The sequence below is a fragment of the Ovis canadensis genome, chromosome 5, assembly GCF_042477335.2.
Source record: "Ovis canadensis isolate MfBH-ARS-UI-01 breed Bighorn chromosome 5, ARS-UI_OviCan_v2, whole genome shotgun sequence".
Taxonomy (NCBI): Eukaryota; Metazoa; Chordata; class Mammalia; order Artiodactyla; family Bovidae; genus Ovis; species Ovis canadensis.
In genome coordinates, this window is record NC_091249.1 from 122052814 (window position 1) to 122067201 (window position 14388).

The 14388-nt window shown below is 41.3% G+C and overlaps 1 protein-coding gene and 1 pseudogene across 5 annotated transcripts in view; both read right to left on the bottom strand.

Moving 5' to 3' along the window:
• TMEM232 (transmembrane protein 232) overlaps positions 1-14388 on the bottom strand; it is a 277979-nt gene that overhangs the window by 50866 nt on the left and 212725 nt on the right. The window lies entirely within an intron of this gene.
• LOC138440553 (coiled-coil domain-containing protein 43 pseudogene) lies at positions 8196-9953 on the bottom strand (annotated as a pseudogene).

Below are 14388 nucleotides of genomic sequence, written 5' to 3' on the forward strand. Positions count from 1 at the left end.
ATAGAAAATAATCTCAGTTATGTAGAGTAAAAATCTACTTAGTAAGTGAACACTGCTATTTGAATAGAAAGCATTTGTGGAGAGATTGGGTGTTTCCTGAGACAACACAATAGTCCCTGATGAGGTGAGGTGAAGTCACTCAGTCATGGCCAACTCTTTGCGACCCCGTGGACTGTAGCCTACTAGGCTCCTCCATCCACGGGATTCTCCAGGCAAGAGTACTGGAGTAGGGTGCCATTTCCTTCTCCAGGAGATCTTCCCAACCCAGGGATCGAACCCAGGTCTCCCGCACTGCAAGCAGATGCTTTAACCTCTGAAGATCGCCACAATTTTGTTACTTCGAGCCTTCCCTCATAGCTCCACTGGTAGAGAATCCGCCTGCAATGCGGGAGACCCCCGTTTGATTCCGGGATCAGGAAGGTCCCCTGGAGAAGGGAAAGGCTACCCACTCCAGTGTTCTGGCCTGGAGAATTTCATGGACTGTACAGTCCATGGGGTCTCAAAGAATCTGACACAACTGAGTGACTCTCACTGTCACCTTCTTTCACTTTCAGTATGTCTGAGACACAGCAGGTTATATCTATGCAGGAAAGTTGATCACTCTCTCATGTAAACTCAGACAAGCCAGATTTTTAAAAAATAGATGTACAAAACAGAAAGCCAAGATATTGATTTAAAAAGAAAACTAATTTAGCAACATAATCTCTCTTTTTTGGCAAATCCACACATAAAATCAGTTTTTTAAAGTGTGTATATGAGCAAAAGATCAGAGCAAAGGAAAACAGAAGACAGTTGATTTCTTTAGCGCTGATTTTTATCTACTTCCACTGGGGATGATTGGCCTCCTACATTTGTATCTTTTTTTCAGTTGAAGTACAGCTGATGTATAACAAGTGCATAACATCGTGATTCACAATTTTTAAATATTGCACTCCACTTATAGCTATAAAATGTGGGCTGTAATCGCATGTTGTATACTATATCCTTGTAGCTTATTTTATGCCTAATAGTTTGTACCTCTCGGTATAGGGATAGGGGATTAAGAGGTACACCTTTCTTCTTTAGATGAGTTGATTCACTCAGAGTTAGATAGCTTGACTGAATGGAGATCTTCTGGTATGTATGGTGTCTCTCTGTACCCACTAATGTGTGCTCCCTTCTAGGTGTTGGAGCTTGTGGGACAATGGTGACATCTGAGTGCTGGTCAGGTGTATGTGTTGCTACTGGATAAATTACCCCCAGAAAACAGATCTGCGGGAACAGACTGAAGCGGTGACAAAGATTACCTAAGGTTGGCAGGAAAAGCGGTAACTGAGGGCCTACTTCTTTTTCCCAATTTTTATGAAAACTATGTATTATGTTGATAACTAGAGTAACAGTTGGAGAAGGTAAGGGATGGAACGACATTCTCAGCGTGAAGGTGGGGAAAACAAGCTCGAACCGTTCACCTAGCGCTGCTGAAACAGTGAAGGCTGGGTAAGAGAGGACAGGCCCGCAGGGAGGTGGGCTGACGCTACGCATACACTGTTTTTCCAGGTGATTTGTCAATTCTGAGCACAGATGTAGAGACTAAAAATCTAGGTTTTGCCTGGGTACAGGCCTACTGGTGGGGGTGGGGGAGGTAGGCAGGCGCAGAAGAGTGAGGAGAACTTTCGGTGGTCTTCCAAGACTGGAGAGAGAAGCAGGATAACTGGAGAGCTTTGAGATCCAGCCGGCTTTCCTCTAGAGGTGGTGCCGAATCCCCGAGCTAGGCAGCAGGCAAAGCTCACACACCAGCAGAGAGCCCGGCAAGTCGGAGCAGCATTTGCAGCCTGGCTTCAAAACCGTGAAAGCCCTCAGTTCCACACCTCATGAAACGTTTCAAAAAGCTTGCAAACAAAAAGTAAAGTAAACACAAAGAAAATAATACACAGGCATGTCATGTTAAACCTGGTGAACACAAAAGATGAAAATCTCCAGATGAGATCTGTATTCGTTTGCTGCTGCTGCTGCTAAGTCACTTCAGTCGTGTCCGACTCTATAAAAGCATCATTGCCTCTAAGTGGCTTGAACCATGTGAGTTTACTGTCTCACAGTTTGGGAGGTGAAAGACAAATCAAGGCGTCAGTGGGACTGTGTGCTTCCGAGAGGCGCGAGGGGGGCGCGCGCTCTGGGGCTCTTGCCAAGCTTCGGCGGCGTCCTGGCCGTCTCCGGCGCGCGCGGCTTCGGCCGCATCGTGTGACGGCCGCCTTTATCCTCACACGGCAGTCTCCCCGTGTGTGTGTATGTGGCCACACTCTCCCTTCTTATAAAACCGCTAGCCATGCTGGATTGCAGGCCCACTCTACTTCAGTATGAACTTATCCTATCTGATTCTGTCTGCAATACCCCCATTTTAAAATGGAATGCTTAGTACTCACATTCTGAGTACTCAGGGACAGGGCTTTGCCACATTAACTTGGGGGAGAAACAAGTGAGCTCGTACTTCGCCCGTGGTGCAAGTGGTAAAGAATGCGTCAGCCAGTGCAGGAGACGTAGAGAGACTCGGGTTCAGTCCCTAGGTTGGGAAGGTTTTCTGGAGGAGGACACGGCAGCCCGTTTCAGTACCCTTGCCTGGAGAGTCCCACGGACAGGAGTCTGGTGAGCTATAGTCCATAGGATCACAAAGAGTTGGCCGCAACTGCAGGGACTCAGCACTCACACACAAATGAGCTCAGAACAAATGATGCCTTAAATAAATTTATATCTGTAAACATTAATGTGGCAAACAAAGACTAATAATAACAAGATTTCTTATGAACAAGGATATAATAATGCTAGTGAAACATTAGCAAATCTATTTGAGTGATATATAAGAACCAAAATATATCGTGGTCATATGGGTGTAATATCAGAAATCTACAAGTTTGATTGATTAGAAGTCAAAAGTCAGTTTAACTCAATTCAACAGAAAAAAGAAAACTCTATGATTCTTTTGATACATGCATTACATGTTTGAGAAAGCCCCAAATCTTTTCATAATAAAAAAATGAGTCTTAGTAAATTAGGAATGAGTTACTTCTTAACTTGATAAAGATGATTTTCTAAAACCTGCGGTGAGTCCTACACTTAGTGGTGATTTACTGAAACCTTTATCCATGGAACTGGGAAAGATTCCGGAAATGCATACTATCATCACTTATATTCAGCGATAAATTGGAGGTCCTAGCCAATATAATGAGAAGAGACAAGTGCATAAAAACCACAGAGCTGGGATGGAGGAAAGAAGAAAACAGTATTATCCTTAATAACTTTTTTTGGCCGCACCTTATGACTTGCTTAGTTGCCTGACCAGGGATTGAACCCAGGCCCACAGCAATGAAAGTGCCAAGTCTAACCACTGAACCACCAGGGAACTCCCTCTTGGAAGTTTTATGCATGGAAGATAAAGATATCCACAGATAAGTTTTAGACTTAATATCTATATTTAACTAGCCAGCTGTATACACAGTCAATGTACAAAAGCATTGTCATTTATTTATAACAAATAGCAAATGAAATTTTGAAAAGATACCATTTACAAATAAAAAAATCAAATGTCTACACATAATGCTAAGAATAAATATTTCAGACTTCTATACTGAATATTATCGGAAATTAGGGAACATCTCAATAAATTCAGGAACATACTATGCTCATTCTCTAGTTAATTCCTATATTCAGCATTCATAAACTGATGCTAAGACTTGTGCAGAAATTAAAAGGACCTGAAGAGCCTTCAGGCAATCCTGAAGTAGAAGAATAAATCTTTTAATCAAGATGTATTATACAGTTACAGAAATTAAAAAGATACTAGTTAAAGATATTGAGGTAGACCAATGGAATGAAACGCAGTATGAAGATGACCGCTATCCACAGTTATTTGATTTATGACAGAGGTGACCCCACAGGGCAATGAGGAAAGGCTATCACTTTTCTCCTTTTTTCAATCACTGCTGCTAAGTCACTTCAGTCATGTCCGACTCTGCGCGACCCCATAGACAGCAGCCCACCAGGCTCCCCCGTCCCTGGGATTCTCCAGGCAAGAACACTGGAGTGGGTCGCCATTTCCTTCTCCAATGCATGAAAGGAAAAGGAAAAGTGAAGTCACTCAGTCGTGTCCAACTCTTCGTGATTCCATGGACTGCAGCCCACCAGGCTCCTCCATCCATGGGATTTTCCAGGCAAGAGTACTGGAGTGGGGTGCCATTGCCTTCTCCGTTTCAATCACTGGTTGGATTCAATTATATACAAAGAAAAATTTGGATACTTATGATACTATTCACACCATTCAAAATTCCTCTCCTTATAGATCGTAGTTTTTAATAAGAATGACAGCTTCCAGGCAAGATGAAGTAACAGGCCTTTATTTATACTCTTACCTAAAAAATTGTGTTTTAAAACAGGAGAAAAGTATACCTATAGCTATAGATAGATGGATATTTTAAAACATGAACATCAAACTACAATGGACAGCCATACCCAAAGACAGGAAGGGATGAGGGCCAAGTGATCTCAATTACTGGCCAGCGAAAGTCAGCAAACTGTGGTGTCGGAAAGGAGAACCCCAACAGGACTCCGCGGTTTGCTGAATTGAGGAGATGGACTGGGGTATCCGTGCAGACCAAAACTGTTAGTGTTCACAGGGCAAGACACCAGAGAGGAGAGCGCTAACAGAGACAGAGCTCTGGAGACCTCCCAAGGGCCCCTCAGGTGAACGTTGATCAGCACGTGCATTTGAGGGCACCATCAGGGACTGGGAACGAATCAGAGAAGTCAATCCTTGGTGCTCACACTGGATGAGAAATAGAAAAAAATTCGTATTTCATGAGCTTCACATCAAGTCCTGTTGCCTCAGTAGTGGGAAAAAATTAGCCCCAGTTTAAAAGCAGGTTAAATGTCTTCCCCGACAAAGCTTAAAACTGAGACACACGGGCTTCCCTGGGGCTCCGTGGCAAAGAATCGCCTGCCAGTGCAGAAGGCTTGCGTTCTCTCCCGGATCCTGGAAGACTGCACACGCCAGAGAACAGCCGAGACCAAGCGCCACAGCGGAGCCTGTGCTCTAGGCCGGGGAGCCCCGACCACCGGAGGCCACTCGCCCCAGGGCCCGGGCTCTGCCGCAACAGGCGCGGCCCGGTGATAAGTCCTGCACCGCCGCGAGGACAGCCTCCACCGCCACACCTCGAGGAGAGCGTGCAGCAGCGAAGGCCCAGCACCGCCCCAGATAGATCAAGTGACTTACAAAGTAAGACTGAGACCCCAAAGGCTCAAACTCCACATAACTTAACTATGCACCACAATAAAACTTAGCAATAAAATAAAAGTTACAATTTCTGGCATCAAATAAAAAAAATTATGAGGCATGTAAACAAGCAGGAAACTATATCCCATTATAAGGAGAAAAATCAATCAAAACTGATCCAGTAACGACACAGGTTATAGAATTAGTAGACAAGGACATTAAACGTTATTGTGACTATATTCCATGTATTCAAGTTGCTGGAGGAAAGAATGGACATACTACAAAGAAACCTGGAAGATAAAAAATGACCGAAATCAAGCTTCTATAAATAAAAAGTCCAGTGATTTGAAAAGCCATTTTCTGGGATTAATGGGATAATAAACACTCCAAAAGAGAAGATTTAGTAAATTTAAAGATTTATCAATAGAAACTTAACACAGAAACACAAGGGGGAAAAAGACAAAATGAACATAACTTCATTTCAGTACACTGTGGAAAATGTTCAGATGGCTGAACATGGAGAAAAGGAGAAATAGAGGGGAAATACAAATAAATAAATAATGGCCAGATTTTTTTTTCAAATTGTTGAAAACTACTAATCCAGAAATCCAATAAGCTCAAGAAATCCTAAGCAAAGAAATATAAAATTCACCAAGGCATAACAAAATTATGCCAAGGCATAACACCTTTGCAAATCACCCTGCAAATACGATACGCACTATACGCAAATACGTAACGCACCTTGCGATGCGCCTTGCAAATCACCAAGGCGTAACAAAATTACTGCGAAGCAGTGATAAAGAGAAAGATATTAAATGCAGAGAAACAAATATGCAGTATGTACAGAGAAACAAAGATAACAACGACAGTGGGTTTTACCTATAGTTACGCAGCTCTAGCAAAACAGAAAATAATGAAAGATGGAAGTCAGTGGGACATTTTTAAAGTCCTGAAACAAAAAACCAAAACAAAACAAAGCCCTATCAGCAAAGACTTCTTTACCCACAGAAAATCTCTTTCAAAGTTTAAGGCAGAATAAATAATTTTCCAAACTTAAGAAACTTTAAAGAATTCATCACCAGCAGGCTTGCCTATTTTGCATCACCAGAGGTATAAAAAGAACTTCTTCAGGTAAAAGGGAAAGGATGCCAGACGGAGCCTTGGACCTCACAAAGGAATTCAGAGAGCCAGAAACTGCAGCAGCATGGGCAGACGCAAAGTCTGGCTGCCCTCTGCGGGAGAAACCGCCAGCCTGTGGCTGGGCACCGCGACGGTAAGGAATCCTGACGTCTAGACAGAGGTCAGCGCGAGCAGGGCGCCAGCCGGGAGCGCATCGCCCACGCTCTTCCTCTCCTCCTTTTCGTTACTGCGCTTTCATGGTTGGAACCGCAGCAAGCAGTGCTCCTGTTTTCATCTTTTGTTATAACCTACATTATATTCCAGCTATTGTGTAGAAAGAGCTTACACCACTGATGGGGCAGGACGCTCAGAACTGAGGTTCAAGAGGCCACTGTCTCCACAGTAGCATCTAGTCTGGCAGCACCCAACCAGCTCTGTGTCAAACGATGATCCAAATATAACAAGACACTGACATTTTACCAGGTTAGTACCTGTCTATAAACTATAATGTGTGCCCTTTCAGTAGTGAAGAGGCTGCTTGCCAATGCAGGAGCCTCAGGAGACCTGGGTTCCATCCTGGGTCAGTAAGATCCCCTGGAGGAGGAAATGGCAACCCACTCCAGTATTCTTGCCTGGATGATCTGATGGACATAGGAGCCTGGTGGGCTACGGTCCATGGGGTTGCAGACAGCTGAACACAGCTGAAGACAGCTGAACTGAGCATGCATGCAGGCAAGCGTTCTTTCAACAGCCTTACCTGGGAGCAGAGAAAGAGGCTGTTGTTACAGTTTTTGTTGTAATTAAATTCCTTTATCTTGATGATTGTCAGAAGGCCTAGTTAGCACATCAAAGGATGCTTGAAAGCAAGTTTATTAGTTAGAAGAAAGGTGCTTTTATTTAGAAAATACATTTCAGGACTCGACCTTTCATTTTCAAATAAGAATTTGAAATTATTAAAATGAAATTGGCTCTTGAGATAAAGACTTATTTTTCTCTAGAAACGCTATTGAGTGTATAAATGCCTTAATGATAGGCACTATTTCATGAAACTCTTCTGTGGAACACATAAGGCAGACGGGATTATTCCGATTTCAAATTAAGAAAGTGAGGCTCTGAGGTAACAGTTCACTGCTTAAACACGCATAGCTAATAAGTGATTGAACTAAAACTGGAACGGAAGTTTCCAATAATAATTAAAGTATCATTAATGCTGTATTGCAGCTACCCCATGACATATATTGCTGATGAATTTAACCTGAACAATTGACCCTTATGTGAAAATCATTTTAAAAATTATAATCCTTTAAATTTAAAGGGGAGTAACAGAGAAAAATGTTGGCTTATTCAGTATTGATTTTATTTTTTTATTTATTTTTTTTTCTGATTTAAATAGTTTATTTTTTTAAAAAGGTGGTTATTTTTTTAAAAAATTTTACAATGACATGGCTATAGGAGTGTATAGAGGTGACGCATCATTTCCTTAACCACGTTTTTTACCTCCTGTGGAACCGTAACAATTGTTTTGTTAATCTCATAGTTAATGGTATAAAACAGAGGTCAGCAGACATTTTCTCTGAAGGGCCAGGTAGTAAGTATTCTACGCTTTATAGGTCACATAAGGTCTCTGTCACATGTTCATTCTTTTATAACCCTTTAAAAATGTGCAATCCATTGTTAGCTTGAACCATACAAAAACAAATGACCAAATTTGGCATTAGTTTGCCCACCCCTGGTATAATGTATCTACTTTCTGTCTTGACAGAGAAATCGCTCTCTTGAGGCTTCTTGATAGTCTGCTTCCTGAAGTAGAGAAAGAGCTGCTTAGAACCAAATGTGGTTTGTGACAAAAGTAGAAATGGAGGAGAGTTCCTACTCACTTTCAACTCTCCCAAGCAGTTTTTCCATTCACTCCCTCATTCAATAAATTTGTTGAGCACCTACTATGTACACTGTTAAATATCTTTGTGTTAGCAGAGATTTTCAGTGTTTTTCCTTAAAAGGGTTTTTTCTAAACCTGTAATTATCAGGTCCTTGTATGTTTTAGGATAGATCAGGGTTAAAATCTCTACTAGCACTCAAGAGAATTCATGATTATAAAAAAAGAATCTAGCTAATGATGATTCCCTGCACTCAATACTGATACATCCTTCTTAAAATCACAGCCTAAATGAGGAAAAATATATAACTATCTCTTTACTAAAAGAAACTTTGTTTCCTATCATAGGCTGAAACTTAAAGAAAATCTCAAATGCAGAACATCCACCAAATAACCTTTTCTTATTTTCCTATTTTGTCGCCATGTAACATAAAAGTCTAGATCCAGGTAGGGCTCTTCATTAGCTTCCTATTTCAGACATAAAACCATTTATTTAGATGTGAATAATACTTCTGAAGCAATTGACACTCCTACAATTCATCTGGAGAGTCCCATGGATGGAGGGGCCTGGTGGGCTGCCATCTATGGGGTTGCAAAGAGTCGGACAGGACTAAGCAACTAACACACGCACACAGTTCATCTCAGGGAAGGAGTGACCATGATTCAGCTCCTTCAAGACAAAAATTCAGCTTTCTGAATATTCCTGCTGTTTATACAAGGTAAGGGAAGACTTTTTAAAATGGTCAAAAGGAGTATAGGACTTCAGTATTAAAATATAAAGGCTGTCCTCATCCCAGATCTTTGGTTCAGACATCAGCTACAATAATCCGATTACCCACACCACAGAGACATGGCACATTTTGTAATTAGAATTGTTTGCGATTTTCCTTGTGACCATGTAAACAAAAGGGGAAATGCCTTGGGAAACTACCTGGCAATGTTCTCTCATTTCTCTTAAATACACAAATGCACAACCAGGTCTCCCTTTGACCAAGTTCATTAGGAGAAATAGAGTGGACCAAGGTTATCGCTTTCGCTCCCCTCTTTGTGTCCTTTTCTTTTCCTTTTCCTTGCGTTCCTGCTTGGCTAGTTTGTCTCTCTCCCTCTGCAGCTTGTCCTGTTCCTTCTTCCTCTGGGACTCATCCCGAAGCGTGTCTCGCTCCAGTTTTCGGGCATTGAGGACATCTTCCACATTGGTGTTTCGGAACAGAGATTTGTCAGAACCAATGCTCATCGTGGTGGCTCCTGAGTCATCCTTCTCATCCGCTTCGTCCTCTTCATCTGTCACATCAGCATACTGGGCCAGGAGGGCAGCTTTCCTCTGCTTCTCCTCTTCTGACACCATTCTGGGCTTCACCACGATCTGTGCCTGCTTCTCAATGAGGGTGGCAATGGCCTGGACTTCATCTTCTTTTTTCACTTTGGTGACAACATTCTGAGTTTCTGACCATCGTTCCACAATCTCCTTGCAGATATTAAGGAGGGAATCTTCTTCCAGGAAAGCAGAGAGAATACCCTGCAGAGCATCCAGCTTCTCTTCTTCCTCCTCCTCCTGCAGGACACCCAAGATGTAGGCACCATAAACGGCTCGGTCCACTCCCAGCGCCTCCAACCGTCCATCTAGCCACGATTCAAAGCCGCTGCCCCCTCCATCTCTCTCGCTGGAGGTGGCAGCAGCCACTGCGCTGGGCGCCCCCATCTTGGGGCCAGGGACCTGCTAGCCCCTCAGTATTGATTTTAATGTCAGAATCACGGTCTCTATTTAACTATCAAACTATTTCGGTTTTCCAGACATGTTAACCTAATGGAGTTGCCATCCATTAAATTTAATCAAAAGCACTGGGGAAAACATTTTTCATTCTTGTAAAGACTGAAATCATGATTCAATGGCTCACTCTTTCAAACAAATTTGCTCCAGTATGATATGTCTCCTACTTTATCAAAATAATATAAAGTACTTCAAATTACAATTAATGTATCCTTAAAGGAATCATTTTTCCCAGGAGTCCCAATTTAGCCCTATTAATAAATCAATTAGAATGCTTGTTGAACATTTATTTCCAGATTAATGCATAAAACATAGGAATAAAATATATTATCCTAGGTCTCAACAGACTGACAATGTAAAGTTGGATATAACACAAGGGAAATATTGGCTTAAAAGGGTGAGGCAATGATAAAGAAAAATTAACTTTGAACAATAAGGAGTAATAATAAATAAAAGGTAATAAAATTATCAGCATATAAGCCATATTAAAACATTCTAGGTCTAAACTATAGAACATGAACGGACATGAATTTGAGCAAGCTCCGGAGATCGTGGAGGCCAGAGGAGGCTGGCATGCTGCAGTCCACGGGGTCACAGGGTCAGAGACGACAGAGCAACTGAACAACAGCAACGGAACTGCAGAACTGTAGTTAAAAGTAAGTGCCATCTGCTTTCTGAGGTGGGAAGATTATGGGGCGAGGATACCCAGCAAGGATCCTGGGCTCCAGGAATTGCTGTTCAAATGGACATAACCTGGGTGACGGGTGAATTAGGGTTTTCTTAACCCTTGCATAGAGATATTCTTATTATTGTTGTAGAGATCCATAATACGTGAAGATCCCCTCTACTTCTCTACTCAGGAAGAAAGGGTCTCCGCACTGGTAAATCATTCATTCAGAGAGGTAAAATATTAGGTCAACAGTAAAGCACAGTCTGGTTTGATTACCAGGATGAAAGATGATGATGACTTGGACTTGGGAATAGCAGTAGGGATGGGCATATACAGATGAACGCAGGTGTATTCTGTATAGAAGTCTGCTCCTGAATTGAATATACTGCTAAGGAGAAAACTTGAAGAGGAAAATCAACATAGACTATCTAGCTGTATTGTTCATTTGAGTAATTCAAGTCTCATAGCTTCAAATAGCAAAGGCCTTCCTTTGTATATTTCTTCATTTTTCCCCTTCCATTTGATTTATAAGTAAAGAAGACTGTTAATAATTAGCAGTTTGGACCAGAGACAAAGTTTTAAATATCTTATTGTTAAGGAAGCTACAGAATACCAAAATCAGGATTTGGAATATACTCAAAAAGAGGAGAATAAAAAAGGGGGAAAGACTCAAGATCAATAATCGATCAAATAAAATTCATAAAACCTAAAGTTAATTTCAAATAATTTTAAGGTACTTATTGGAGAAGGAAATGGCAGTCCACTCCAGTATTCTTGGCTGGAAAATCCCATGGACAGAGGAGCTTGGCGGGCTATAGACCACGGGGTTGCAAGCGTTGGACACAACTTAGTGACTAAACCACCGCCAAGGTACTTATAAAAGTCAATATAGAAATGTTAAGATAATTATTACAGCTCAGTTCAGTCACTCAGTCATGTCTGACTCTTTGTGACCCCATGGACTGCAGCACGCCAGGCCTCCCCATCCATCACCAACTCCTGAAGTTTACTCAAACTCATGTCCATCGATTCGGTGATGCCATACAACCATCTCTTCCTCTGTTGCCCCCTTCTCCTCTTGCCCTCAATCTTTCCCAGCATCAGGGTCTTTTTCCAATGAGTCAGCTTTTTGCACCAGGTAGCCAAAGTATTGGAGTTTCAGCTTCAACATCCATCCTTCCAATGAATATTCAAGACTGATTTCCTTTAGGATGGACTGGTTGGATTTCTGTGCAGTCCAAGGGACTCTCAAGAGTCTTCTCCAACACCACAGTTCAAAAGTATCATTTCTTCGGCACTCAGCATTCTTTACAGTTCAGCTCTCACATCCATGCATGACTACTGGAGAAATCATAGCTTTGTCTAGACGGACCTTTGTTGGCAATGTAATGTCTCTGCTTTTTAATATGCTGTCTAGGTTTGTTATAGCTTTTCTTCCAAGAAGCAAGCATCTTTTAATTTCATGGCTGCAGCCACCATCTGCAGTGATTTTGGAGCTCAAGAAAAAAAGTTTATCACTGTTTCCATTGTTTCCCCATCTATTTGCCATGAAGTAATCTTAGTTTTCTCCATGTTGAGCTTTAAGCCAACTTTTTCACTTTCCAAGTCTTTCACTTTCAGCAAGAGGCTCTTTAGTTCTTCTTCACTTTCTGCCATAAGGGTGGTGTCATCTGCATATCTGAGGTTATTCTAAAATAATTATTTAGAAAAATTAAAATTATATGAACATTATACAATCTCTGATCAATTTTGCTGTGAATCTAAAACTTCTCTAAAAATGTATTATGAAAGAAATTAATAGCATGACCCAGAATCTAAACAATCAGTTTGCTCCTAACAAAACTATGGAAGGAGTGTTTGGAGAGGAAAAAATTTAAAATAATTTAATTTTTAAATTATATTAAGTTACAAATAGGATAGGTAATAAGTATTTAAAACAACTATCATTTATTGAGCATTTATTATATGGCAGGAGCTATTTTAAATACTTAAACTTCTTAAGTAGTAATGTGTTTTAAATGTTCTCCAAAAAAAATAAAGGAAAAGGTTTTAAATACTATAAAACTAAAAAATCACTTAAACAATTTGGCTTAAAAAATTAAGAAAATAATAAGAAAAAGATTATATTTGATTCTCCTAAAGAAGAAAAAATATGCTGGCTACTAAGTTTTTCTGTCTCTCTCATGTATAAATATTATTATATTTTTTGCATTATTTCCTCCTATTAATCTGTCTAATGTCATTTAATCCTTAGGGCAGCCAGAAGAACCTGGAAAGGAAGAGGAAAATTTTTTTCTTTCTCCAACTGGTGATGAGGATGGGATCAAGTTTACTGCTTGGACATCACCTGCCCCAAGCCCGCTGCTGTTAAAAGACCCTGGGACATCTGACAAAAGCAGAAGGTCAGAATTCTTATCAAGTCCATCTCTGGGACCTCTGCCTGCAGGGTATGCTGAAAACAAGATGGCAAGAGTTCTTTCCCCCTTTTCTCAGTCTAGGTTGGCAGGAGAAAAGATTTGTAGGGCCAGCTCCTAGAGTAAGCAACTCTTGGGAAATTTGGCGGAGCACTCTTGGTCTGCTGCTCTTTCACTTCTCAGAAACGGTTCTTAATTTTCTTTGTCTCTGTCTATTGTCATTTGTGGTAGAAGGAAATCCCACAGGGTAAGGTGCAGGCACAGGTTTAAAAGCTCACCACAGACTGGTGAGTTTGTGGGGGTCAGATACCAGTTTGCTGTGGTTAGCATAGCATGAGGTAAGGAGCTGTTCCTAAGGGATATGTTGGAAGCCACAATCACACCATCAGTGGGCACAGATAAGGGATTTAACAGTTACTGGAGCACTTGCCACCTTAAAAAGGATAGAGTGATCACAGAACACGTTAGACCACACTAGGTCACTCACCAACCTCAAAATTTCCATGCCATGAGGTACTCTATAAAACAACACACAAGCTTCAACCTCACAGCACAACCCTCTTAGGTAGGTATTCATTTAGCTGAAAGGAACCCAGAGTCAGGGTGGTTTGTCATAAGGGAATAAATCCTTAAGGGGGCTTTTCTGTCTCAGTCTTCATTGCTTCTGCCCATTCAGTGATGGGAGACTATCACTGGGAGTGAACTCTCTGGATCTGGTGAGGGCTGCACCCTTTGCCCTCTCTTGCAGGGATGCCTTTGGCATCTTATTCATTAGAGTGCTATTAAGGTCCTAGTTGTCAATACCCAGATGACGGATTCTTTCGAAGTGGAAAAACTTCTTACTTATTGAGGCAAATTTTGAGAGAACTCTCATCCTAAATAACTGTAACCACTTTAACTGGTAGGTAGAAGCCCCAGACAGTTTTAAATTCCAAAACAGCTTTACTGAAGAACATGTCAGGAAAGCCTATGAAAAATTGAAAATATGAAATGTACCTAAGCGCAGCAACATAATGCTGATGTATCTCCTATCGCTCTCCTCTATCCTCCTTCATCTGGGGCTCATTCTAGTAACCTGTTTGGGTTTCCTTTAAATTCTGAAGTGACAGTTAAACTATTGACTTTGCAAATGGGATCACCTGAGGTTATATCCTATTCTCTTCAGGCTGAAGGCCCAACCAAGGTGATAATTTTAAAATTTCCTGGATTTAGCTGGCAAGATGATGGAGTAGAAAGATGTGAGCTCACCTCTTCTTACAAAAACACAAAAGTGGAAGTGAGAGGCACTCAGTCATGTCTGAC